This window comes from Andrographis paniculata, unplaced genomic scaffold, assembly GCF_009805555.1.
Source record: "Andrographis paniculata isolate CXL003 unplaced genomic scaffold, ASM980555v1 Contig212END, whole genome shotgun sequence".
NCBI classification, from domain to species: Eukaryota; Viridiplantae; Streptophyta; class Magnoliopsida; order Lamiales; family Acanthaceae; genus Andrographis; species Andrographis paniculata.
Window position 1 is genome coordinate 1 of NW_026137494.1, and position 24,868 is coordinate 24,868.

Here is a 24,868-nt window from a genome sequence, read left to right on the forward strand (position 1 = left end):
GGCGAGAGTAGTACTAGGATTGGTGACCCCCTGGGAATTCCTCGTGTTGCACCCCTCTTTTTTGCCCCCGGTTTGAGCGTTCTGTTCTTACTTTCAGACGCCTCGGCCCTATTTAACCGTAGGGTAGGAATAACTTTTTGATTTCTCGACGCCGAGACCCGGGCTGGGGCTGGGTCCCGCGTAGCGCAGTAATTCCGTCCGTAAGTGTGAGGACAACGGAGGGAGAGTCCCCGCGGCCGAAACCTGACGTACTACCGTGGCGCGTCGGCCGCCGCAAAGAAGGCGAGACGGAACGCCGGCCGCGGGAGGCGCCATAACTAGGCTGGGCGCGCATTACCTAGCGGGTGCGATTACCAGCATTAACGCACCGGATCCCATCAGAAATCCGAAGTCAAGCGTGCTTTGGCGAGAGTAGTACTAGGATGGGTGACCCCTGGGAAGTCCTCGTGTTGCACCCCTCTTTTTGCTCCCGGGCTTTGAGCGTTCTGTTCTTACTTTCAGACGCCTCGGCCCTATTTACCCGTAGGGTAGGAATAACTTTTGATTTCTCGACGCCGAGACCGGGCGGGGCTGGGTCCCGTGTAGCGCAGTAATTCCGTCCGTAAGTGTGAGGACAACGAAGGGAGAGTCCCCCGCGGCCGAACCTGACGTACTACCGTGGCGCGTCTGCCGCCGCAAAGAAGAGAGACGAGACCGAACGCCGGCCGCGGGAGGCCGCATAACTAGGTTGGGCGCGCATTACCTGGCGGGTGCGATAATACCGGCTATAACGCACCGGATCCCATCAGAACCCCGAAGAGTTAAGCGTGCTTGGGCGAGAGTAGTACTAGGATGGGTGACCCCTACGAAGTCCTCGTGTTGCACACTCTTTTTTGCCCCCAGGGCTTGAGGGTCTGTTCTTACTTTCAGATGCCTCGGCCCCATATTACCCGTAGGGTATGAAAAACTTTTTGATTCTCGACGCCGAGACCCGGGCTGGGGCTGGGTCCGCGTAGCGCAGTAATTCCGTCCGTAATTGTGAGGACAACGGAAGGAGAGTCCCCGCGGCCGAACCTGACGTACTACCGTGGCGGTCGGCCGCCACGAACAAGACGAGATGGAACGCCGGCCGTGAGAGGCGGCATAACTAGCATGGACGGGCATTCCCTAGGGGTGCGATCATACCAGCACGAACGCACCGGATCCCATCAGACCCCGAAGTTAAGCGTCCTTGGGCCGAGAGTAGTACTAGGATTGGTGACCCCATGGGAATTCCTCGTGTTGCACCCCTCTTTTTTGCCCCGGGCTTTGAGCGTTCTGTTCTTACTTTCAGACGCCTCGGCCTATTTTACCCGTAGGGTAGGAATAACTTTTTGATTTCTCGACGCCGAGACCCGGCTGGGGCTGGGTCCCGCGTAGCGCAGTAATTCGTCGTAAGTGTTGAGGACAACGGAAGGAGAGTCCCCCGCGGCCGAACCTGACGTACAACCGTGGCGGTCGGCCGCCACGAAGAAGACGAGATGGAACGGCCGGCCGGGAGGCGGCATAACTAGCTTGGGCGGGCATTCCCTAGCGGGGCGATCATACCAGCACGAACGCACAGGATCCCATCAGAACCCCGAAGTTAGCGTGCTTGGGCGTGAGTAGTACTAGGATGGGTGACGACCCCTGGGAAGTCCTCGTGTTGCACCCCTCTTTTTTGCCCCGGGCTTGAGCGTTCTGATCTTACTTTCAGACGCCTCGGCCCTATTTTACCCGTAGGGTAGGAATAACTTTTTGATTTCTCGACGCCGAGACCCGGGCTGGGGCTGGGTCCCGCGTAGCGCAGTAATTCCATCCGTAAGTGTGAGGACAACGGAAGGAGAGTCCCCGCGGCCGAACCTGACGTACTACCGTGGCGGTCGGCGGCCGCCACGAAGAAGGACGAGATGGAACGCCGGCCGTGGGAGGCGGCATAACTAGGTTGGGCGCGCATTAACTAGCGGGTGCGATCATACCAGCACTAACGCACCGGATCCTAACGAACTCCGAAGTCAAGCGTGCTTGGGCGAGAGTAGTACTAGGATGGGTGACCCCTGGGAAGTCCTCGTGTTGCACCCAACTTTTTTTGCCCCGGGCTTTGAGCGTTCTGTTCTTACTTTCAGACGCCTCGGCCCTATTTTCCGTAGGGTAGGAATAACTTTTTGATTTCTCGACGCCGAGACCCGGGCTGGGGCTGGGTCCCGCGTAGCGCAGTAATTCCGTCCGTAAGTGTGAGGACAACGGAAGGAGAGTTCCCCGCGCCGAACCTGACGTACTACCGTGGCCGTCAGCCGCCACGAGGAAGACGAGATGGAACGCCGGCCGTGGAGGCGGTATAACTAGCTTGGGCGGGCATTCCCTAAGGGGTGCGATCATACCAGCACGAACGCACGGATCCCATCTCTCGGCCCTATTTTACCGTAGGGTAGGCATTCCTTTTTGATTTTCGACGCCGAGACCATTGCTGGGGCTGGGGTGGGTCCTACGTAGCGCGTTGGAGAGTAATCCGTCCGTAAGTGTTGCACCCTCTTTCGCCCCGGGTTTGAGCGTTCTGTCCTTACTTTCAGACGCCTCGGCCCTATTTACACGTCGGGTAGGCTATAACGTTTTGATTTCTCGATGCCGAGACCCAGGCTGGGGCTGGGTCCCGCGTTAGCGCAGTAATTCCGTCCATAAGTGTGAGGACAACGGAGGGAGAGTCCCCGCGGCCGAACCTGACGTACTACCGTGGCGCGTCGGCCGCCGCAAAAGAAGGCGAGACGGAACGCCGGCCGCGGGAGGCGCCATAACTAGCTGGGCGCGCATTACCTAGCGGGTGCGATCATACCAGCATTAACGCACCGGATCCCATCAGAACTCCGAAGTCAAGCGTGCTTTGGCGAGAGTAGTACTAGGATGGGTGACCCCCTGGGAAGTCCTCGTGTTGCACCCCTCTTTTTTGCTCCCGGGCTTTGAGCGTTCTGTTCTTACTTTCAGACGCCTCGGCCCTATTTTACCCGTAGGGTAGGAATAACTTTTGATTTCTCGACGCCGAGACCCGGGCTGGGGTGGGTCCCGTGTAGCGCAGTAATTCCGTCCGTAAGTGTGAGGACAACGGAGGTAGAGTCCCCCGCGGCCGAACCTGACGTACTACCGTGGCGCGTCTGCCGCCGCAAAGAAGGCGAGACCGAACGCCGGCCGCGGGAGGCGCCATAACTAGGTTGGGCGCGCATTACCTGGCGGGTGCGATAATACCGGCACTAACGCACCGGATCCCATCAGAACCCCGAAGTTAAGCGTGCTTGGGCGAGAGTAGTAGTACTAGGATGGGTGACCCCTACGAAGTCCTCGTGTTGCACCCTCTTTTTTGCCCCCGGGCTTGAGGGTTCTGTTCTTACTTTCAGATGCCTCGGCCCCATATTACCCGTAGGGTATGAATAACTTTTTGATTTCTCGACGCCGAGACCCGGGCTGGGGCTGGGTCCCGCGTAGCGCAGTAATTCCGTCCGTAATTGTGAGGACAACGGAAGGAGAGTCCCCCGCGGCCGAACCTGACGTACTACCGTGGCGGTCGGCCGCCACAAGAAGAAGACGAGATGGAACGCCGGCCATGAGAGGCGGCATAACTAGCTTGGGCGGGCATTCCTAGCGGGTGCGATCATACCAGCACGAACGCACCGGATCCCATCAGAACCCGAAGTTAAGCGTCCTTGGGCGAGAGTAGTACTAGGATTGGTGACCCCCTGGGAATTCCTCGTGTTGCACCCCTCTTTTTTGCCCCCGGCTTTGAGCGTTCTGTTCATACTTTCAGTCGCCTCGGCCCTGTTTTACCCGTAGGTAGGAATAACTTTTTGATTTCTCGACGCCGAGACCCGGGCTGGGGCTGGGTTCCGCGTAGCGCAGTAATTCCGTCCGTAAGTGTGAGGACAACGGAGGTAGAGTCCCCCGCGGCCGAACCTGACATACTACCGTGGCGGTCGGCCGCCACGAAGAAGACGAGATGGAACACCGGCCGTGAGAGGCGGCATAACTAGCTTGGGCGGGCATTCCCTAGCGGGTGCGATCATACCAGCACGAACGCACCGGATCCCATCAGAACCCCGAAGTAAGCGTCCTTGGGCGAGAGTAGTACTAGGATTGGTGACCCCCTGGGAATTCCTCGTGTTGCACCCCTTTTTTTGCCCCCGGGCTTTGAGCGTTCTGTTCTTACTTTCAGACGCCTCGGCCCTATTTTACCCGAAGGGTAGGAATAACTTTTTGATTTCTCGACGCCGAGACCCGGGCTGGGGCTGGGTCCCGCGTAGCGCAGTAATTCCGTCCGTAAGTGTGAGGACAACGGAGGGAGAGTCCCCCGCGGCCGAACCTGACGTACTACCGTGGCGCGTCGGCCGCCGCAAAGAAGGCGAGACCGAACGCCGGCCGCGGGAGGCGCCATAACTAGGTTGGGCGCGCGTTACCTAGCGGGTGCGATCGTACAGGCACTAACGCACATGATCCCATCAGAACTTCGAAGTTAAGCGTGTTTGGGCGAGAGTAGTACTAGTATGGGTGACCCCCTGGGAAGTCCTCGTGTTGCATCCCTCTTTTTGCCCCCGGGCTTGAGGGTTTTGTTCTTACTTTCAGATGCCTCGGCCCTATTTACCCGTCGGTTAGGCATAACGTTTTGATTTCTCGATGCCGATACCCGGGCTGGGGCTGGGTCCCGCGTAGCGCAGTAATTCCGTCCGTAAGTGTGAGGACAACGGAGGGAGAGTCCCCCGCGGCCGAACCTGACGTACTAACGTGGCGCGTCGGCCGCCGCAAAGAAGGCGAGACCGAACGCCGGCCGCGGGAGGCGCCATAACTAGGTTGGACGCGCATTACCTAGCGGGTGCGATAATACCGGCACTAACGCACCGGATCCCATCAGAACCCCGAAGTTAAGCGTGCTTGGGCGAGAGTAGTACTAGGATGGGTGACCCCCTAGGAAGTCCTCGTGTTGCACCCCTCTTTTTTGCCCCCGGGCTTGAGGATTTGTTCTTACTTTCAAATGCCTCGGCCCTATTTTACCCGTCGGGTAGGAATAACTTTTTGATTTCTCGACGCCGAGACCCGGGCTGGGGCTGGGTCCCGCGTAGCGCAGTAATTCCGTCCGTAATTGTGAGGACAACGGAAGGAGAGTCCCCCGCGGCCGAACCTGACGTACTACCGTGGCGGTCGGCCGCCACGAAGAAGACGAGATGGAACGCTGGCCATGAGAGGCGGCATAACTAGCTTGGGCGGGAATTCCCTAGCGGGTGCGATCATACCAGCACGAACGCACCGGATCCCATCAGAACCCCGAAGTTAAGCGTCCTTGGGCGAGAGTAGTACTAGGATTGGTGACCCCCTGGGAATTCCTCGTGTTGCACCCCTCTTTTTTGCCCCCGGGCTTTGAGCGTTCTGTTCATACTTTCAGTCGCCTCGGCCCTGTTTTACCCGTAGGTAGGAATAACTTTTTGATTTCTCGACGCCGAGACCCGGGCTGGGGCTGGGTTCCGCGTAGCGCAGTAATTCCGTCCGAAAGTGTGAGGACAACGGAGGTAGAGTCCCCCGCGGCCGAACCTGACATACTACCGTGGCGGTCGGCCGCCACGAAGAAGACGAGATGGAACGCCGGCCGTGAGAGGCGGCATAACTAGCTTGGGCGGGCATTCCCTAGCGGGTGCGATCATACCAGCACGAACGCACCGGATCCCATCAGAACCCCGAAGTTAAGCGTCCTTGGGCGAGAGTAGTACTAGGATTGGTGACCCCTGGGAATTCCTCGTGTTGCACCCCTCTTTTTTGCCCCCGGGCTTTGAGCGTTCTGTTCTTACTTTCAGACGCCTCGGCCCTATTTTACCCGAAGGGTAGGAATAACTTTTTGATTTCTCGACGCCGAGACCCGGGCTGGGGCTGGGTCCCTCGTAGCGCAGTAATTCTGTCCGTAAGTGTGAGGACAACGGAAGGAGAGTCCCCCGCGGCCGAACCTGACGTACTACCGTGGCGGTCGGCCGCCACGAAGAAGACGAGATGGAACGCCGGCCGTGAGAGGCGGCATAACTAGCTTGGGCGGGCATTCCCTAGCGGGTGCGATCATACCAGCACGAACGCACCGGATCCCATCAGAACCCCGAAGTTAAGCGTCCTTGGGCGAGAGTAGTACTAGGATTGGTGACCCCCTGGGAATTCCTCGTGTTGGACCCCTCTTTTTTGCCCCCGGGCTTTGAGCGTTCTGTTCATACTTTCAGTCGCCTCGGCCCTGTTTTACCCGTAGGTAGGAATAACTTTTTGATTTCTCGACGCCGAGACCCGGGCTGGGGCTGGGTTCCGCGTAGCGCAGTAATTCCGTCCGTAAGTGTGAGGACAACGGAGGTAGAGTCCCCCGCGGCCGAACCTGACATACTACCGTGGCGGTCGGCCGCCACGAAGAAGACGAGATGGAACGCCGGCCGTGAGAGGCGGCATAACTAGCTTGGGCGGGCATTCCCTAGCGGGTGCGATCATACCAGCACGAACGCACCGGATCCCATCAGAACCCCGAAGTTAAGCGTCCTTGGGCGAGAGTAGTACTAGGATTGGTGACCCCCTGGGAATTCCTCGTGTTGCACCCCTCTTTTTTGCCCCCGGGCTTTGAGCGTTCTGTTCTTACTTTCAGACGCCTCGGCCCTATTTTACCCGAAGGGTAGGAATAACTTTTTGATTTCTCGACGCCGAGACCCGGGCTGGGGCTGGGTCCCGCGTAGCGCAGTAATTCCGTCCGTAAGTGTGAGGACAACGGAGGGAGAGTCCCCCGCGGCCGAACCTGACGTACTACCGTGGCGCGTCGGCCGCCGCAAAGAAGGCGAGACCGAACGCCGGCCGCGGGAGGCGCCATAACTAGGTTGGGCGCGCGTTACCTAGCGGGTGCGATCGTACAGGCACTAACGCACATGATCCCATCAGAACTTCGAAGTTAAGCGTGTTTGGGCGAGAGTAGTACTAGTATGGGTGACCCCCTGGGAAGTCCTCGTGTTGCATCCCTCTTTTTTGCCCCCGGGCTTGAGGGTTTTGTTCTTACTTTCAGATGCCTCGGCCCTATTTTACCCGTCGGTTAGGCATAACGTTTTGATTTCTCGATGCCGATACCCGGGCTGGGGCTGGGTCCCGCGTAGCGCAGTAATTCCGTCCGTAAGTGTGAGGACAACGGAGGGAGAGTCCCCCGCGGCCGAACCTGACGTACTAACGTGGCGCGTCGGCCGCCGCAAAGAAGGCGAGACCGAACGCCGGCCGCGGGAGGCGCCATAACTAGGTTGGACGCGCATTACCTAGCGGGTGCGATAATACCGGCACTAACGCACCGGATCCCATCAGAACCCCGAAGTTAAGCGTGCTTGGGCGAGAGTAGTACTAGGATGGGTGACCCCCTAGGAAGTCCTCGTGTTGCACCCCTCTTTTTTGCCCCCGGGCTTGAGGATTTTGTTCTTACTTTCAAATGCCTCGGCCCTATTTTACCCGTCGGGTAGGAATAACTTTTTGATTTCTCGACGCCGAGACCCGGGCTGGGGCTGGGTCCCGCGTAGCGCAGTAATTCCGTCCGTAATTGTGAGGACAACGGAAGGAGAGTCCCCCGCGGCCGAACCTGACGTACTACCGTGGCGGTCGGCCGCCACGAAGAAGACGAGATGGAACGCTGGCCATGAGAGGCGGCATAACTAGCTTGGGCGGGAATTCCCTAGCGGGTGCGATCATACCAGCACGAACGCACCGGATCCCATCAGAACCCCGAAGTTAAGCGTCCTTGGGCGAGAGTAGTACTAGGATTGGTGACCCCCTGGGAATTCCTCGTGTTGCACCCCTCTTTTTTGCCCCCGGGCTTTGAGCGTTCTGTTCATACTTTCAGTCGCCTCGGCCCTGTTTTACCCGTAGGTAGGAATAACTTTTTGATTTCTCGACGCCGAGACCCGGGCTGGGGCTGGGTTCCGCGTAGCGCAGTAATTCCGTCCGAAAGTGTGAGGACAACGGAGGTAGAGTCCCCCGCGGCCGAACCTGACATACTACCGTGGCGGTCGGCCGCCACGAAGAAGACGAGATGGAACGCCGGCCGTGAGAGGCGGCATAACTAGCTTGGGCGGGCATTCCCTAGCGGGTGCGATCATACCAGCACGAACGCACCGGATCCCATCAGAACCCCGAAGTTAAGCGTCCTTGGGCGAGAGTAGTACTAGGATTGGTGACCCCTGGGAATTCCTCGTGTTGCACCCCTCTTTTTTGCCCCCGGGCTTTGAGCGTTCTGTTCTTACTTTCAGACGCCTCGGCCCTATTTTACCCGAAGGGTAGGAATAACTTTTTGATTTCTCGACGCCGAGACCCGGGCTGGGGCTGGGTCCCTCGTAGCGCAGTAATTCTGTCCGTAAGTGTGAGGACAACGGAAGGAGAGTCCCCCGCGGCCGAACCTGACGTACTACCGTGGCGGTCGGCCGCCACGAAGAAGACGAGATGGAACGCCGGCCGTGAGAGGCGGCATAACTAGCTTGGGCGGGCATTCCCTAGCGGGTGCGATCATACCAGCACGAACGCACCGGATCCCATCAGAACCCCGAAGTTAAGCGTCCTTGGGCGAGAGTAGTACTAGGATTGGTGACCCCTGGGAATTCCTCGTGTTGCACCCCTCTTTTTTGCCCCCGGGCTTTGAGCGTTCTGTTCTTACTTTCAGACGCCTCGGCCCTATTTTACCCGAAGGGTAGGAATAACTTTTTGATTTCTCGACGCCGAGACCCGGGCTGGGGCTGGGTCCCTCGTAGCGCAGTAATTCTGTCCGTAAGTGTGAGGACAACGGAAGGAGAGTCCCCCGCGGCCGAACCTGACGTACTACCGTGGCGGTCGGCCGCCACGAAGAAGACGAGATGGAACGCCGGCCGTGAGAGGCGGCATAACTAGCTTGGGCGGGCATTCCCTAGCGGGTGCGATCATACCAGCACGAACGCACCGGATCCCATCAGAACCCCGAAGTTAAGCGTCCTTGGGCGAGAGTAGTACTAGGATTGGTGACCCCCTGGGAATTCCTCGTGTTGCACCCCTCTTTTTTGCCCCCGGGCTTTGAGCGTTCTGTTCTTACTTTCAGACGCCTCGGCCCTGTTTTACCCGTAGGTAGGAATAACTTTTTGATTTCTCGACGCCGAGACCCGGGCTGGGGCTGTGTTCCGCGTAGCGCAGTAATTCCGTCCGTAAGTGTGAGGACAACGGAGGTAGAGTCCCCCGCGGCCGAACCTGACATACTACCGTGGCGGTCGGCCGCCACGAAGAAGACGAGATGGAACGCCGGCCGTGAGAGGCGGCATAACTAGCTTGGGCGGGCATTCCCTAGCGGGTGCGATCATACCAGCACGAACGCACCGGATCCCATCAGAACCCCGAAGTTAAGCGTCCTTGGGCGAGAGTAGTACTAGGATTGGTGACCCCTGGGAATTCCTCGTGTTGCACCCCTCTTTTTTGCCCCCGGGCTTTGAGCGTTCTGTTCTTACTTTCAGACGCCTCGGCCCTATTTTACCCGAAGGGTAGGAATAACTTTTTGATTTCTCGACGCCGAGACCCGGGCTGGGGCTGGGTCCCTCGTAGCGCAGTAATTCTGTCCGTAAGTGTGAGGACAACGGAAGGAGAGTCCCCCGCGGCCGAACCTGACGTACTACCGTGGCGGTCGGCCGCCACGAAGAAGACGAGATGGAACGCCGGCCGTGAGAGGCGGCATAACTAGCTTGGGCGGGCATTCCCTAGCGGGTGCGATCATACCAGCACGAACGCACCGGATCCCATCAGAACCCCGAAGTTAAGCGTCCTTGGGCGAGAGTAGTACTAGGATTGGTGACCCCCTGGGAATTCCTCGTGTTGCACCCCTCTTTTTTGCCCCCGGGCTTTGAGCGTTCTGTTCTTACTTTCAGACGCCTCGGCCCTGTTTTACCCGTAGGTAGGAATAACTTTTGATTTCTCGACGCCGAGACCCGGGCTGGGGCTGTGTTCCGCGTAGCGCAGTAATTCCGTCCGTAAGTGTGAGGACAACGGAGGTAGAGTCCCCCGCGGCCGAACCTGACGTACTACCGTGGCGGTCGGCCGCCACGAAGAAGACGAGATGGAACGCCGGCCATGAGAGGCGGCATAACTAGCTTGGGCGGGCATTCCCTAGCGGGTGCGATCATACCAGCACGAACGCACCGGATCCCATCAGAACTCCGAAGTTAAGTGTCCTTGGGCGAGAGTAGTACTAGGATTGGTGACCCCCTGGGAATTCCTCGTGTTGCACCCCTCTTTTTTGCCCCCGGGCTTTGATCGTTCTGTTCTTACTTTCAGACGCCTCGGCCCTGTTTTACCCGTAGGTAGGAATAACTTTTTGATTTCTCGACGCCGAGACCCGGGCTGGGGCTGGGTTCCGCGTAGCGCAGTAATTCCGTCCGTAAGTGTGAGGACAACGGAGGTAGAGTCCCCCGCGGCCGAACCTGACGTACTACCGTGGCGCGTCGGCCGCCGCAAAGAAGGCGAGATGGAACGCCGGCCGCGGGAGGCGCCATAACTAGGTTGGGCGCGCGTTACCTAGCGGGTACGATCGTACAGGCACTAACGCACATGATCCCATCAGAACTTCGAAGTTAAGCGTGTTTGGGCGAGAGTAGTACTAGTATGGGTGACCCCCTGGGAAGTCCTCGTGTTGCATCCCTCTTTTTTGCCCCGGGGCTTGAGCGTTCTGTTCTTACTTTCAGACGCCTCGGCCCTATTTTACCCGTAGGGTAGGAATAACTTTTTGATTTCTCGACGCCGAGACCCGGGCTGGGGCTGGGTCCCGCGTAGCGCAGTAATTCCGTCCGTAAGTGTGAGGACAACGGAGGGAGAGTCCCCCGCGGCCGAACCTGACGTACTACCGTGGCGCGTCGGCCGCCGCAAAGAAGGCGAGACCGAACGCCGGCCGCGGGAGGCGCCATAACTAGGTTGGACGCGCATTACCTAGCGGGTGCGATAATACCGGCACTAACGCACCGGATCCCATCAGAACCCCGAAGTTAAGCGTGCTTGGACGAGAGTAGTACTAGGATGGGTGACCCCCTAGGAAGTCCTCGTGTTGCACCCCTCTTTTTTGCCCCCGGGCTTGAGGGTTTTGTTCTTACTTTCAGATGCCTCGGCCCTATTTTACCCGTCGGGTAGGCATAACGTTTTGATTTCTCGACGCCGAGACCCGGGCTGGGGCTGGGTCCCGCGTAGCGCAGTAATTCCGTCCGTAAGTGTGAGGACAACGGAGGGAGAGTCCCCCGCGGCCGAACCTGACGTACTACCGTGGCGCGTCGGCCGCCGCAAAGAAGGCGAGATGGAACGCCGGCCGCGGGAGGCGCCATAACTAGGTTGGGCGCGCATTACCTAGCGGGTGCGATCATACCAGCACTAACACACTGGATCCCATCAGAACTCCAAAGTTAAGTGTGCTTGGGCGAGGGTAGTACTAGGATTGGTGACCCTCTGGGAAGTCCTCGCGTTGCACCGCTGTTTTTTGCCCCCGGGCTTGAGCGTTCTGTACTTACTTTCAGCCGCCTCGGCCCTATTTTACCCGTAGGGTAGGAATAACTTTTTGATTTCTCGACACCGAGACCCGGGCTGGGGCTGGGTCCCGCGTAGCGCAGTAATTCCGTCTGTAAGTGTGAGGACAACGGAAGGAGAGTCCCCCGCGGCCGAACCTGACGTACTACCGTGGCGGTCGGCCGCCACGAAGAAGACGAGATGGAACGCCGGCCGTGGGAGGCGGCATAACTAGCTTGGGCGGGCATTCCCTAGCGGGTGCGATCATACGAGCACGAACGCACCGGATCCCATCTCTCGGCCCTATTTTACGCGTAGGGTAGGCATTCCATTTTGATTTCTCGACGCCGAGACCGTTGCTGGGGCTGGGTCCTACGTAGCGCGTTCGGGACTAATTCCGTCCGTAAGTGTTGCACCCCTCTTTTTGCCCCCGGGCTTGAGCGTTCTGTCCTTACTTTCAGACGCCTCGGCCCTATTTTACCCGTCGGGTAGGCATAACGTTTTGATTTCTCGACGCCGAGACCCGGGCTGGAGCTGGGTCCCGCGTAGCGCAGTAATTCCGTCCGTAAGTGTGAGGACAACGGAGGGAGAGTCCCCCGCGGCCGAACCTGACGTACTACCGTGGCGCGTCGGCCGCCGCAAAGAAGGCGAGACCGAACGCCGGCCGCGGGAGGCGCCATAACTAGGTTGGGCGCGCATTACCTAGCGGGTGCGATAATACCGGCACTAACGCACCGGATCCCATCAGAACCCCGAAGTTAAGCGTGCTTGGGCGAGAGTAGTACTAGGATGGGTGACCCCCTAGGAAGTCCTCGTGTTGCACCCCTCTTTTTTGCCCCCGGGCATGAGGGTTTTGTTCTTACTTTCAGATGCCTCGGCCCTATTTTACCCGTAGGGTAGGAATAACTTTTTGATTTCTCGACGCCGAGACCCGGGCTGTGGCTGGGTCCCGCGTAGCGCAGTAATTCCATCCGTAATTGTGAGGATAACGGAAGGAGAGTCCCCTGCGGCCGAACCTGACGTACTACCGTGGCGGTCGGCCGCCACGAAGAAGACGAGATGGAACGCCGGCCGTGAGAGGCGGCATAACTAGCTTGGGCGGGCATTCCCTAGCGGGTGCGATCATACGAGCACGAACGCACCGGATCCCATCTCTCGGCCCTATTTTACCCGTAGGGTAGGCATTCCTTTTTGATTTCTCGACGCCGAGACCGGTGCTGGGGCTGGGTCCTACGTAGCGCATTCGAGAGTAATTCCGTCCGTAAGTGTTGCACCCCTGGGAAGTCCTCGTGTTGCACCCCTCTTTTTGCCCCCGGGCTTGAGAGTTCTGTCCTTACTTTCAGACGCCTCGGCCCTATTTTACACGTCGGGTAGGCATAACGTTTTGATTTCTCGACGCCGAGACCCGGGCTGGGGCTGGGTCCTACGTAGCGCATTCGAGAGTAATTCCGTCCGTAAGTGTTCCACCCCTGGGAAGTCCTCGTGTTGCACCCCTCTTTTTGCCCCCGGGCTTGAGAGTTCTGTCCTTACTTTCAGACGCCTCGGCCCTATTTTACACGTCGGGTAGGCATAACGTTTTGATTTCTCGACGCCGAGACCCGGGCTGGGGCTGGGTCCCACGTAGCGCAGTAATTCCGTCCGTAAGTGTGAGGACAACGGAGGGAGAGTCCCCCGAGGCCGAACCTGACGTACTACCGTGGCGTGTCGGCCGCCGCAAAGAAGGCGAGATGGAACGCCGGCCGCGGGAGGCGCCATAACTAGGTTGGGCGCGCATTACTTTGAATAAACAAAAGTGCTAAATTTAATAATTTAGAACACTCTACAACAAATACGAAAAGCACTGCAATTGGAATTATAAAGCACAAAGTAAGTATAATCTATAACATGCTACATAATAATATAAAGGAAATACACTTAAAAAGCAAAAGCGCTAAATATACTAATTTCGAACACTCTACCACAAATACGAAAAGCAAAGCAATTGGAACTATAGAGCACAAAGTAAGTATAATCTATAACATGCTATATAATAATATAAAGGAAAAATATTGAAAAAGCAAAAGCGCTAAATATACTAATTTCGAACACTCTACAACAAATTCGAAAAAGCAAAGCAATTAGAACTATAGGGCACAAAGTAAGTATAATCTATAACATGCTATATAATAATATAAAGGAAAAACATTAAAAAAAAAAAGCGCTAAATGTACTAATTTTGAACACTCTACAACAAATATGAAAAGCACAGCAATTAGAACTATAGAGCACAAAGTAAGTATAATCTATAACATGCTATATAATAATATATAAGGAAAAACATTGAAAAAACAGAAGCGCTAAATATACTAATTTCGAACACTCTCCAACAAATACGAAAACCACAACAATTAGAACTATAGAGCACAAAGTAAGTATAATCTATAACATGCTATATAATAATATAAAGGAAAAACCTTGAAAAAGCAAAAGTGCTAAATATACTAATTTCAAACACTCTACAACAAATACGAAAAGCACAGCATTTAGAACTATAGAGCACAAAGTAAGTATAATCTATAACATGCTATATAATATAAACGAAAAACTTTAAAAAAACAAAAGCGCTAAATATACTAATTTCGAACACTCTCCAACAAATACGAAAAGCACTGCAATTAGAACAACAGAGCACAAAGTAAGTATAATCTATAACATGCTATATAATAATATAAAGGAAAAACATTGAAAAAGCAAAAACGCTAAATATACTAATTTCGAACACTCTACAACATATATGAAAAGCAAAGCAATTAGAACTATAGGGCACAAAGTAAGTATAATCTATAACATGCTATATAATAATATAAAGGAAAAACATTGAAAAAGCAAAAGCGCTAAATATACTAATTTCGAACACTCTACAACAAATACGAAAAGCACAGCAATTAGAACTATAGAGCACAAAGTAAGTATAATCTATAACATGCTATATAATATAAACGAAAAACTTTAAAAAAACAAAAGCGCTAAATATTCTAATTTCGAACACTCTCCAACAAATACGAAAAGCACTGCAATTAGAACTATACAGCACAAAGTAGGTATCATCTATAACATGCTATATAATATAAAGGAAAACCATTGAAAAAACAAAAACGCTAAATGTGCTAATTTCGAACACTCTACAACAAATACGAAAAGCACAACAATTAGAGCTATAGAGCACATAGTAAGTATAATCTATAACATGCTATATAATATAAAAGAAAGACTTTGAATAAACAAAAGCACTAAATATACTAATTTCGAAAACTCTACAACAAATACGAAAAGCACCGCAATTGGAACTATAGAGTACATAGTAAGTATAATCTATAACATGCTATATAATAATATAAAGGAAAAACATTGAAAAAACAGAACCGCTAAATATACTAATTTCGAACACTCTCCAACAAATACGAAAAGCACAACAATTAGAACTATAGAGCACAAAGTAAGTATAATCTATAACATACTATATAATAATATAAAGGAAAAACATTGAGAAAGCAAAAACGCTAAATATACTAATTTCGAACACTCTCCAACAAATACGAAAAGCACAGCATTTAGAACTATAGAGCACAAAGTAAGTATAATCTATAACATGCTATATAATATAAACGAAAAACTTTAAAAAAACAAAAGCGCTAAATATACTAATTTCGAACACTCTCCAACAAATACGAAAAGCACTGCAATTAGAACTATACAGCACAAAGTAGGTATCATCTATAACATGCTATATAATATAAAGGAAAAACATTGAAAAAACAAAAACGCTAAATGTGCTAATTTCGAACACTCTACAACAAATACGAAAAGCACAACATTTAGAACTATAGAGCACAAAGTAAGTATAATCTATAACATGCTATATAATATAAACGAAAAACTTTAAAAAAACAAAAGCGCTAAATATACTAATTTCGAATACTCTCCAACAAATACGAAAAGCACTACAATTAGAACAATAGAGCACAAAGTAAGTATAATCTGTAACATGCTATATAATAATAATATAAAGGAAAAACATTGAAAAAACAGAACCGCTAAATATACTAATTTCGAACACTCTCCAACAAATACGAAAAGCACAACAATTAGAACTATAGAGCACAAAGTAAGTATAATCTATAACATACTATATAATAATATAAAGGAAAAACATTGAGAAAGCAAAAACGCTAAATATACTAATTTCGAACACTCTCCAACAAATACGAAAAGCACAGCATTTAGAACTATAGAGCACAAAGTAAGTATAATCTATAACATGCTATATAATATAAACGAAAAACTTTAAAAAAACAAAAGCGCTAAATATACTAATTTCGAACACTCTCCAACAAATACGAAAAGCACTGCAATTAGAACTATACAGCACAAAGTAGGTATCATCTATAACATGCTATATAATATAAAGGAAAAACATTGAAAAAACAAAAACGCTAAATGTGCTAATTTCGAACACTCTACAACAAATACGAAAAGCACAACATTTAGAACTATAGAGCACAAAGTAAGTATAATCTATAACATGCTATATAATATAAACGAAAAACTTTAAAAAAACAAAAGCGCTAAATATACTAATTTCGAATACTCTCCAACAAATACGAAAAGCACTACAATTAGAACAATAGAGCACAAAGTAAGTATAATCTGTAACATGCTATATAATAATAATATAAAGGAAAAACATTGAAAAAGCAAAAACGCTAAATATACTAATTTCGAAAACTCTACAACAAATACGAAAAGCACCGCAATTGGAACTATAGAGTACATACTAAGTATAATCTATAACATGCTATATAATAATATAAAGGAAAAACATTGAAAAAACAGAAGCGCTAAATATACTAATTTCGAACACTCTCCAACAAATACGAAAAGCACGGCAATTAGAACTATAGAGCACAAAGTAAGTATAATCTATAACATGCTATATAATATAAAGGAAAAACATTGAAAAAACAAAAGCGCTAAATGCACTAATTTTGAACAGTCTACAACAAATACGAAAAGCACAGCAATTAGAACTATAGAGCACAAAGTAAGTATAATCTATAACATGCTATATAATAATATAAAGGAAAAACATTGAAAAAACAGAAGCGCTAAATATACTAATTTCGAACACTCTCCATCAAATACGAAAAGCACAGCAATTAGAACTATAGAGCACAAAGTAAGTATAATCTATAACATGCTATATAATATAAACGAAAAACTTTAAAAAAACAAAAGCGCTAAATATACTAATTTCGAACACTCTCCAACAAATACGAAAAGCACTGCAATTAGAACAATAGAGCACAAAGTATAATCTATAACCTGCTATATAATAATATAAAGGAAAAACATTGAAAAAGCAAAAATGCTAAATATACAAATTTCGAACACTCTACAACAAATACGAAAAGCAAAGCAATTAGAACTATAGGGCACAAAGTAAGTATAATCTATAACATGCTATATAATAATATAAAGGAAAAACATTGAAAAAGCAAAAGCGCTAAATATACTAATTTCGAACACTCTACAACAAATACGAATAGCGAAGCAATTAGAACTATAGGGCACAAAGTAAGTATAATCTATAACATGCTATATAATAATATAAAGGAAAAACTTTAAAAAAACAAAAGCGCTAAATATACTAATTTCGAATACTCTCCAACAAATACGAAAAGCACTGCAATTAGAACTATACAGCACAAAGTAGGTATTATCTATAACATGCTATATAATATAAAGGAAAAACATTAAAAAAACAAAAACGCTCAATGTGCTAATTTCGAACACTCTACAACAAATACGAAAAGCACAGCAATTAGAGTTATAGAGCACATAGTAAGTATAATCTATATCATGCTATATAATATAAAAGAAAGACTTTGAATAAACAAAAGCGCTAAATATACTAATTTCGATCACTCTACAACAAATACGAAAAGAACAGCAATTGGAACTATAGAGTACATAGTAAGTATAATCTATAACATGCTATATAATAATATAAAGGAAAAACATTGAAAAAAGAGAAGCGCTAAATATACTAATTTCGAACACTCTCCAACAAATACGAAAAGCACAGCAATTAGAACTATAGAGCACAAAGTAAGTATAATCTATAACATGCTATATAATATAAACAAAAAACTTTAAAAAAACAAAAGCGCTAAATATACTAATTTCGAACACTCTCCAACAAATACGAAAAGCACTGCAATTAGAACAATAGAGCACAAAGTAAGTATAATCTATAACATGCTATATAATAATATAAAGGAAAAATATTGAAAAAGCAAAAACGCTAAATATACTAATTTCGAACACTCTACAACAAATATGAAAAGCAAAGCAATTAGAACTATAGGGCACAAAGTAAGTATAATCTATAACATGCTATATAATAATATAAAGGAAAAACATTGAAAAAGCAAAAGCGCTAAATATACTAATTTCGAACACTCTCCAACAAATACGAAAAGCACTGCAATTAGAACAATAGAGCACAAAGTATAATCTATAACATGCTATATAATAATATAAAGGAAAAACATTGAAAAAGCAAAAATGCTAAATATACAAATTTCGAACACTCTACAACAAATACGAAAAGCAAAGCAATTAGAACTATAGGGCACAAAGTAAGTATAATCTATAACATGCTATATAATAATATAAAGGAAAAACATTGAAAAAGCAAAAGCGCTAAATATACTAATTTCGAACACTCTACAACAAATACGAAAAGCGAAGCAATTAGAACTATAGGGCACAAAGTAAGTATAATCTATAACATGCTATATAATAATATAAAGGAAAAACTTTAAAAAAACAAAAGCGCTAAATATACTAATTTCGAACACTCTCCAACAAATACGAAAAGCACTGCAATTAGAACTATACAGCACAAAGTAGGTATTATCTATAACATGCTATATAAAATAAAGGAAAAACATTAAAAAAACAAAAACGCTCAATGTGCTAATTTCGAACACTCTACAACAAATACGAAAAGCACAGCAATTAGAGTTATAGAGCACATAGTAAGTATAATCTATAACATGCTATATAATATAAAAGAAAGACTTTGAATAAACAAAAGCGCTAAATATACTAATTTCGATCACTCTACAACAAATACGAAAAGCACAGCAATTGGAACTATAGAGTACATAGTAAGTATAATCTATAACATGCTATATAATAATATAAAGGAAAAACATTGAAAAAAGAGAAGCGCTAAATATACTAATTTCGAACACTCTCCAACAAATACGAAAAGCACAGCAATTAGAACTATAGAGCACAAAGTAAGTATAATCTATAACATGCTATATAATATAAACAAAAAACTTTAAAAAAACAAAAGCGCTAAATATACTAATTTCGAACACTCTCCAACAAATACGAAAAGCACTGCAATTAGAACAATAGAGCACAAAGTAAGTATAATCTATAACATGCTATATAATAATATAAAGGAAAAACATTGAAAAAGCAAAAACGCTAAATATACTAATTTCGAACACTCTACAACAAATATGAAAAGCAAAGCAATTAGAACTATAGGGCACAAAGTAAGTATAATCTATAACATGCTATATAATAATATAAAGGAAAAACATTGAAAAAGCAAAAGCGCTAAATATACTAATTTCGAACACTCTACAACAAATACGAAAAGCACAGCATTTAGAACAATAGAGCACAAAGTAAGTATAATCTATAACATGCTATATAATAATAATATAAAGGAAAAACATTGAAAAAGCAAAAACGCTAAATATACTAATTTCGAACACTCTACAACAAATACGAAAAGCAAAGCAATTAGAACTATAGGGCACAAAGTAAGTATAATCTATAACATGCTATATAATAATATAAAGGAAAAACATTGAAAAAACAAAAACGCTAAATATACTAATTTCGAACACTCTACAACAAATACGAAAAGCACAACATTTAGAACTATAGAGCACAAAGTAAGTATAATCTATAACATGCTATATAATATAAACGAAAAACTTTAAATAAACAAAAGCGCTAAATATACTAATTTCGAACACTCTCCAACAAATACGAAAAGCACTGCAATTAGAACTATAGCACAAAGTAGGTATAATCTATAACATGCTATATAATATAAAGGAAAAACATTAAAAAAACAAAAACGCTAAATGTACTAATTTCGAACACTCTACAACAAATACGAAAAGCACAGCAATTAGAACTATAGAGCACAAAGTAAGTATAATCTATAACATGCTATATAATATAAAAGAAAAACTTTGAAAAAACAAAAGCGCTAAATATACTAATTTCGAACACTCTACAACAAATACGAAAAGCACAGCAATTAGAACTATAGAGCACAAAGTAAGTATAATCTATAACATGCTATATAATAATATAAAGGAAAAACATTGAAAAAACAAAAGCGCTAAATATACTAATTTCGAACACTCTCCAACAAATACGAAAAGCACAGCAATTAGAACTATAGAGCACAAAGTAAGTATAATCTATAACATGCTATATAATATAAACAAAAAACTTTAAAAAACAAAAGCGCTAAATATACTAATTTCGAACACTCTCCAACAAATACGAAAAGCACTGCAATTAGAACTATAGAGCACAAAGTAAGTATAATCTATAACATGCTATATAATAATATAAAGGAAAAACATTGAAAAAGCAAAAGCGCTAAATATACTAATTTCGAACACTCTACAACAAATACGAAAAGCACAGCAATTAGAACTATAGAGCACAAAGTAAGTATAATCTATAACATGCTATATAATAATATAAAGGAAAAACATTGAAAAAACAAAAGCGCTAAATATACTAATTTCGAACACTCTACAACAAATACGAAAAGCACAGCAATTAGAACTATAGAGCACAAAGTAAGTATAATCTATAACATGCTATATAATATAATATAAAGGAAAAACATTGAAAAAGCAAAAACGCTAAATATACTAATTTCGAACACTCTACAACAAATACGAAAAGCAAGCAATTAGAACTATAGGGCACAAAGTAAGTATAATCTATAACATGCTATATAATAATATAAAGGAAAAACATTGAAAAAACAAAAACGCTAAATATACTAATTTCGAACACTCTACAACAAATACGAAAAGCACAGCATTAGAACTATAGAGCACAAAGTAAGTATAATCTATAACATGCTATATAATATAAACGAAAAACTTTAAAAAACAAAAGCGCTAAATATACTAATTTCGAACACTCTCCAACAAATACGAAAAGCACTGCAATTAGAACTATAGAGCACAAAGTAAGTATAATCTATAACATGCTATATAATATAAAGGAAAAACATTGAAAAAACAAAAACGCTAAATGTACTAATTTCGAACACTCTACAACAAATACGAAAAGCACAGCAATTAGAACTATAGAGCACAAAGTAAGTATAATCTATAACATGCTATATAATAATATAAAGGAAAAACATTGAAAAAGCAAAAACGCTAAATATACTAATTTCGAACACTCTACAACAAATACGAAAAGCAAAGCAATTAGAACTATAGAGCACAAAGTAAGTATAATCTATAACATGCTATATAATAATATAAAGGAAAAACATTGAAAAAGCAAAAGCGCTAAATATACTAATTTCGAACACTCTACAACAAATACGAAAAGCACAGCAATTAGAACTATAGAGCACAAAGTAAGTATAATCTATAACATGCTATATAATATAAACGAAAAACTTGAAAAAAACAAAAGCGCTAAATATACTAATTTCGAACACTCTCCAACAAATACGAAAAGCACTGCAATTAGAACTATACAGCACAAAGTAAGTATAATCTATAACATGCTATATAATATAAAGGAAAAACATTGAAAAAACAAAACGCTAAATGTACTAATTTCGAACACTCTACAACAAATACGAAAAGCACAGCAATTAGAACTATAGAGCACAAAGTAAGTATAATCTATAACATGCTATATAATATAAACGAAAAACTTTAAATAAACAAAAGCGCTAAATATACTAATTTCGAACACACTCCAACAAATACGAAAAGCACTGCAATTAGAACTATAGAGCACAAAGTAAGTATAATCTATAACATGCTATATAATATAAAGGAAAAACATTAAAAAAAACAAAACGCTAAATGTACTAATTTCGAACACTCTACAACAAATACGAAAAGCACAGCAATTAGAACTATAGAGCACAAAGTAAGTATAATCTATAACATGCTATATAATATAAAAGAAAAACATTGAAAAAACAAAAGCGCTAAATATACTAATTTCGAAACACTCTACAACAAATACGAAAAGCACCGCAATTAGAACTATAGAGCACAAAGTAAGTATAATCTATAACATGCTATATAATAATATAAAGGAAAAACATTGAAAAAAGAGAAGCGCTAAATATACTAATTTCGAACACTCTACAACAAATACGAAAAGCACAACAATTAGAACTATAGAGCACAAAGTAAGTATAATCTATAACATGCTATATAATATAAACGAAAAACTTTAAAAAAACAAAAGCGCTAAATATACTAATTTCGAACACTCTCCAACAAATACGAAAAGCACTGCAATTAGAACAATAGAGCACAAAGTAAGTATAATCTATAACATGCTATATAATAATATAAAGGAAAAACATTGAAAAAACAAAAACGCTAAATATACTAATTTCGAACACTCTACAACAAATACGAAAAGCAAAGCAATTAGAACTATAGGGCACAAAGTAAGTATAATCTATAACATGCTATATAATAATATAAAGGAAAAACATTGAAAAAGCAAAAGCGCTAAATATACTAATTTCGAACACTCTACAACAAATACGAAAAGCACAGCATTTAGAACTATAGAGCACAAAGTAAGTATAATCTATAACATGCTATATAATATAAACGAAAAACTTTAAAAAAACAAAAGCGCTAAATATACTAATTTCGAACACTCTCCAACAAATACGAAAAGCACTGCAATTAGAACTATACAGCACAAAGTAAGTATAATCTATAACATGCTATATAATATAAAGGAAAAACATTGAAAAAACAAAAACGCTAAATGTACTAATTTCGAACACTACAACAAATACGAAAAGCACAGCAATTAGAACTATAGAGCACAAAGTAAGTATAATCTATAACATGCTATATAATATAAAAGAAAAACTTTGAAAAAACAAAAGCGCTAAATATACTAATTTCGAAACTCTACAACAAATACGAAAAGCACCGCAATTAGAACTATAGAGCACATAGTAAGTATAATCTATAACATGCTATATAAGAATATAAAGGAAAAACATTGAAAAAACAAAAGCGCTAAATATACTAATTTCGAACACTCTCCAACAAATACGAAAAGCACAGCAATTAGAACTATAGAGCACAAAGTAAGTATAATCTATAACATGCTATATAATATAAAGGAAAAACATTGAAAAAACAAAAGCGCTAAATGTACTAATTTCGAACACTCTACAACAAATACGAAAAGCACAGCAATTAGAACTATAGAGCACAAAGTAAGTATAATCTATAACATGCTATATAATATAAAGGAAAAACATTGAAAAAACAAAAGCGCTAAGTATACTAATTTCGAACACTCTCCAACAAATACGAAAAGCACAGCAATTAGAACTATAGAGCACAAAGTAAGTATAATCTATAACATGCTATATAATATAAACGAAAAACTTTAAAAAAACAAAAGCGCTAAATATACTAATTTCGAACACTCTCCAACAAATACGAAAAGCACTACAATTAGAACTATAGAGCACAAAGTAAGTATAATCTATAACATGCTATATAATAATAATATAAAGGAAAAACATTGAAAAAGCAAAAGCGCTAAATATACTAATTTCGAACACTCTACAACAAATATGAAAAGCAAAGCAATTAGAACTATAGGGCACAAAGTAAGTATAATCTATAACATGCTATATAATAATATAAAGGAAAAACATTGAAAAAGCAAAAGCGCTAAATATACTAATTTCGAACACTCTACAACAAATACGAAAAGCACAGCATTTAGAACTATAGAGCACAAAGTAAGTATAATCTATAACATGCTATATAATATAAACGAAAAACTTTAAAAAAACAAAAGCGCTAAATATACTAATTTCGAACACTCTCCAACAAATACGAAAAGCACTGCAATTAGAACTATAGAGCACAAAGTAGGTATAATCTATAACATGCTATATAATATAAAGGAAAAACATTGAAAAAACAAAACGCTAAATGTGCTAATTTCGAACACTCTACAACAAATACGAAAAGCACAACAATTAGAACTATAGAGCACAAAGTAAGTATAATCTATAACATGCTATATAATATAAACGAAAAACTTTAAAAAAACAAAAGCGCTAAATATACTAATTTCGAACACTCTCCAACAAATACGAAAAGCACTACAATTAGAACATAGAGCACAAAGTAAGTATAATCTATAACATGCTATATAATAATAATATAAAGGAAAAACATTGAAAAAAGCAAAAGCGCTAAATATACTAATTTCGAAACTCTACAACAAATACGAAAAGCACCGCAATTAGAACTATAGAGCACAAAGTAAGTATAATCTATAACATGCTATATAATATAAAGGAAAAACATTGAAAAAACAAAAGCGCTAAATATACTAATTTCGAACACTCTCCAACAAATACGAAAAGCACGCAATTAGAACTATAGAGCACAAAGTAAGTATAATCTATAACATGCTATATAATATAAAGGAAAAACATTGAAAAAACAAAAGCGCTAAATGTACTAATTTCGAACACTCTACAACAAATACGAAAAGCACAGCAATTAGAACTATAGAGCACAAAGTAAGTATAATCTATAACATGCTATATAATATATAAAGGAAAAACATTGAAAAAACAAAAGCGCTAAATATACTAATTTCGAACACTCTACAACAAATACGAAAAGCACAGCAATTAGAACTATAGAGCACAAAGTAAGTATAATCTATAACATGCTATATAATATAAACGAAAAACTTAAAAAAACAAAAGCGCTAAATATACTAATTTCGAACACTCTACAACAAATACGAAAAGCACTGCAATTAGAACAATAGAGCACAAAGTATAATCTATAACATGCTATATAATAATATAAAGGAAAAACATTGAAAAAGCAAAAATGCTAAATATACTAATTTCGAACACTCTACAACAAATACGAAAAGCAAGCAATTAGAACTATAGAGCACAAAGTAAGTATAATCT

General features: G+C 44.0%; 25 non-coding genes and 3 pseudogenes across 25 annotated transcripts; all 28 read left to right on the top strand.

Annotated features, from left to right (window-relative positions):
* The first annotated feature begins 342 nt into the window (after positions 1–342).
* LOC127244686 (5S ribosomal RNA) lies at positions 343–458 on the top strand. Its single transcript, XR_007837315.1, has one exon. It is a non-coding gene; the product is annotated as a 5S ribosomal RNA (ribosomal RNA).
* A 289-nt stretch (positions 459–747) lies between these two features.
* On the top strand, positions 748–867 carry LOC127244693 (5S ribosomal RNA; annotated as a pseudogene).
* Positions 868–1,150: 283 nt separating this feature from the next.
* Positions 1,151–1,269, top strand: LOC127244687 (5S ribosomal RNA). Its single transcript, XR_007837316.1, has one exon. It is a non-coding gene; the product is annotated as a 5S ribosomal RNA (ribosomal RNA).
* Positions 1,270–1,552: 283 nt separating this feature from the next.
* LOC127244692 (5S ribosomal RNA) lies at positions 1,553–1,672 on the top strand (annotated as a pseudogene).
* A 290-nt stretch (positions 1,673–1,962) lies between these two features.
* On the top strand, positions 1,963–2,079 carry LOC127244682 (5S ribosomal RNA). Its single transcript, XR_007837312.1, has one exon. It is a non-coding gene; the product is annotated as a 5S ribosomal RNA (ribosomal RNA).
* Positions 2,080–2,813: 734 nt separating this feature from the next.
* LOC127244665 (5S ribosomal RNA) lies at positions 2,814–2,932 on the top strand. The gene has a single exon (XR_007837297.1). It is a non-coding gene; the product is annotated as a 5S ribosomal RNA (ribosomal RNA).
* Positions 2,933–3,220: 288 nt separating this feature from the next.
* On the top strand, positions 3,221–3,341 carry LOC127244685 (5S ribosomal RNA). Its single transcript, XR_007837314.1, has one exon. It is a non-coding gene; the product is annotated as a 5S ribosomal RNA (ribosomal RNA).
* Positions 3,342–3,629: 288 nt separating this feature from the next.
* LOC127244680 (5S ribosomal RNA) lies at positions 3,630–3,747 on the top strand. The gene has a single exon (XR_007837310.1). It is a non-coding gene; the product is annotated as a 5S ribosomal RNA (ribosomal RNA).
* Positions 3,748–4,034: 287 nt separating this feature from the next.
* LOC127244684 (5S ribosomal RNA) lies at positions 4,035–4,152 on the top strand. The gene has a single exon (XR_007837313.1). It is a non-coding gene; the product is annotated as a 5S ribosomal RNA (ribosomal RNA).
* Positions 4,153–4,441: 289 nt separating this feature from the next.
* LOC127244688 (5S ribosomal RNA) lies at positions 4,442–4,560 on the top strand. Its single transcript, XR_007837317.1, has one exon. It is a non-coding gene; the product is annotated as a 5S ribosomal RNA (ribosomal RNA).
* A 287-nt stretch (positions 4,561–4,847) lies between these two features.
* Positions 4,848–4,966, top strand: LOC127244678 (5S ribosomal RNA). The gene has a single exon (XR_007837308.1). It is a non-coding gene; the product is annotated as a 5S ribosomal RNA (ribosomal RNA).
* A 287-nt stretch (positions 4,967–5,253) lies between these two features.
* LOC127244668 (5S ribosomal RNA) lies at positions 5,254–5,372 on the top strand. Its single transcript, XR_007837299.1, has one exon. It is a non-coding gene; the product is annotated as a 5S ribosomal RNA (ribosomal RNA).
* A 288-nt stretch (positions 5,373–5,660) lies between these two features.
* LOC127244675 (5S ribosomal RNA) lies at positions 5,661–5,778 on the top strand. Its single transcript, XR_007837305.1, has one exon. It is a non-coding gene; the product is annotated as a 5S ribosomal RNA (ribosomal RNA).
* A 289-nt stretch (positions 5,779–6,067) lies between these two features.
* Positions 6,068–6,186, top strand: LOC127244681 (5S ribosomal RNA). The gene has a single exon (XR_007837311.1). It is a non-coding gene; the product is annotated as a 5S ribosomal RNA (ribosomal RNA).
* A 288-nt stretch (positions 6,187–6,474) lies between these two features.
* LOC127244669 (5S ribosomal RNA) lies at positions 6,475–6,593 on the top strand. Its single transcript, XR_007837300.1, has one exon. It is a non-coding gene; the product is annotated as a 5S ribosomal RNA (ribosomal RNA).
* Positions 6,594–6,883: 290 nt separating this feature from the next.
* LOC127244689 (5S ribosomal RNA) lies at positions 6,884–7,002 on the top strand. The gene has a single exon (XR_007837318.1). It is a non-coding gene; the product is annotated as a 5S ribosomal RNA (ribosomal RNA).
* A 289-nt stretch (positions 7,003–7,291) lies between these two features.
* LOC127244690 (5S ribosomal RNA) lies at positions 7,292–7,410 on the top strand. The gene has a single exon (XR_007837319.1). It is a non-coding gene; the product is annotated as a 5S ribosomal RNA (ribosomal RNA).
* Positions 7,411–7,698: 288 nt separating this feature from the next.
* On the top strand, positions 7,699–7,817 carry LOC127244670 (5S ribosomal RNA). The gene has a single exon (XR_007837301.1). It is a non-coding gene; the product is annotated as a 5S ribosomal RNA (ribosomal RNA).
* Positions 7,818–8,105: 288 nt separating this feature from the next.
* On the top strand, positions 8,106–8,223 carry LOC127244676 (5S ribosomal RNA). Its single transcript, XR_007837306.1, has one exon. It is a non-coding gene; the product is annotated as a 5S ribosomal RNA (ribosomal RNA).
* Positions 8,224–8,512: 289 nt separating this feature from the next.
* On the top strand, positions 8,513–8,630 carry LOC127244677 (5S ribosomal RNA). Its single transcript, XR_007837307.1, has one exon. It is a non-coding gene; the product is annotated as a 5S ribosomal RNA (ribosomal RNA).
* A 289-nt stretch (positions 8,631–8,919) lies between these two features.
* On the top strand, positions 8,920–9,038 carry LOC127244671 (5S ribosomal RNA). Its single transcript, XR_007837302.1, has one exon. It is a non-coding gene; the product is annotated as a 5S ribosomal RNA (ribosomal RNA).
* Positions 9,039–9,326: 288 nt separating this feature from the next.
* LOC127244679 (5S ribosomal RNA) lies at positions 9,327–9,444 on the top strand. Its single transcript, XR_007837309.1, has one exon. It is a non-coding gene; the product is annotated as a 5S ribosomal RNA (ribosomal RNA).
* A 289-nt stretch (positions 9,445–9,733) lies between these two features.
* LOC127244673 (5S ribosomal RNA) lies at positions 9,734–9,852 on the top strand. The gene has a single exon (XR_007837303.1). It is a non-coding gene; the product is annotated as a 5S ribosomal RNA (ribosomal RNA).
* A 287-nt stretch (positions 9,853–10,139) lies between these two features.
* LOC127244695 (5S ribosomal RNA) lies at positions 10,140–10,258 on the top strand. Its single transcript, XR_007837321.1, has one exon. It is a non-coding gene; the product is annotated as a 5S ribosomal RNA (ribosomal RNA).
* Positions 10,259–10,547: 289 nt separating this feature from the next.
* LOC127244691 (5S ribosomal RNA) lies at positions 10,548–10,666 on the top strand (annotated as a pseudogene).
* Positions 10,667–10,955: 289 nt separating this feature from the next.
* On the top strand, positions 10,956–11,074 carry LOC127244667 (5S ribosomal RNA). The gene has a single exon (XR_007837298.1). It is a non-coding gene; the product is annotated as a 5S ribosomal RNA (ribosomal RNA).
* A 289-nt stretch (positions 11,075–11,363) lies between these two features.
* Positions 11,364–11,482, top strand: LOC127244674 (5S ribosomal RNA). Its single transcript, XR_007837304.1, has one exon. It is a non-coding gene; the product is annotated as a 5S ribosomal RNA (ribosomal RNA).
* Positions 11,483–12,221: 739 nt separating this feature from the next.
* On the top strand, positions 12,222–12,340 carry LOC127244694 (5S ribosomal RNA). Its single transcript, XR_007837320.1, has one exon. It is a non-coding gene; the product is annotated as a 5S ribosomal RNA (ribosomal RNA).
* Positions 12,341–24,868: the final 12,528 nt, after the last annotated feature.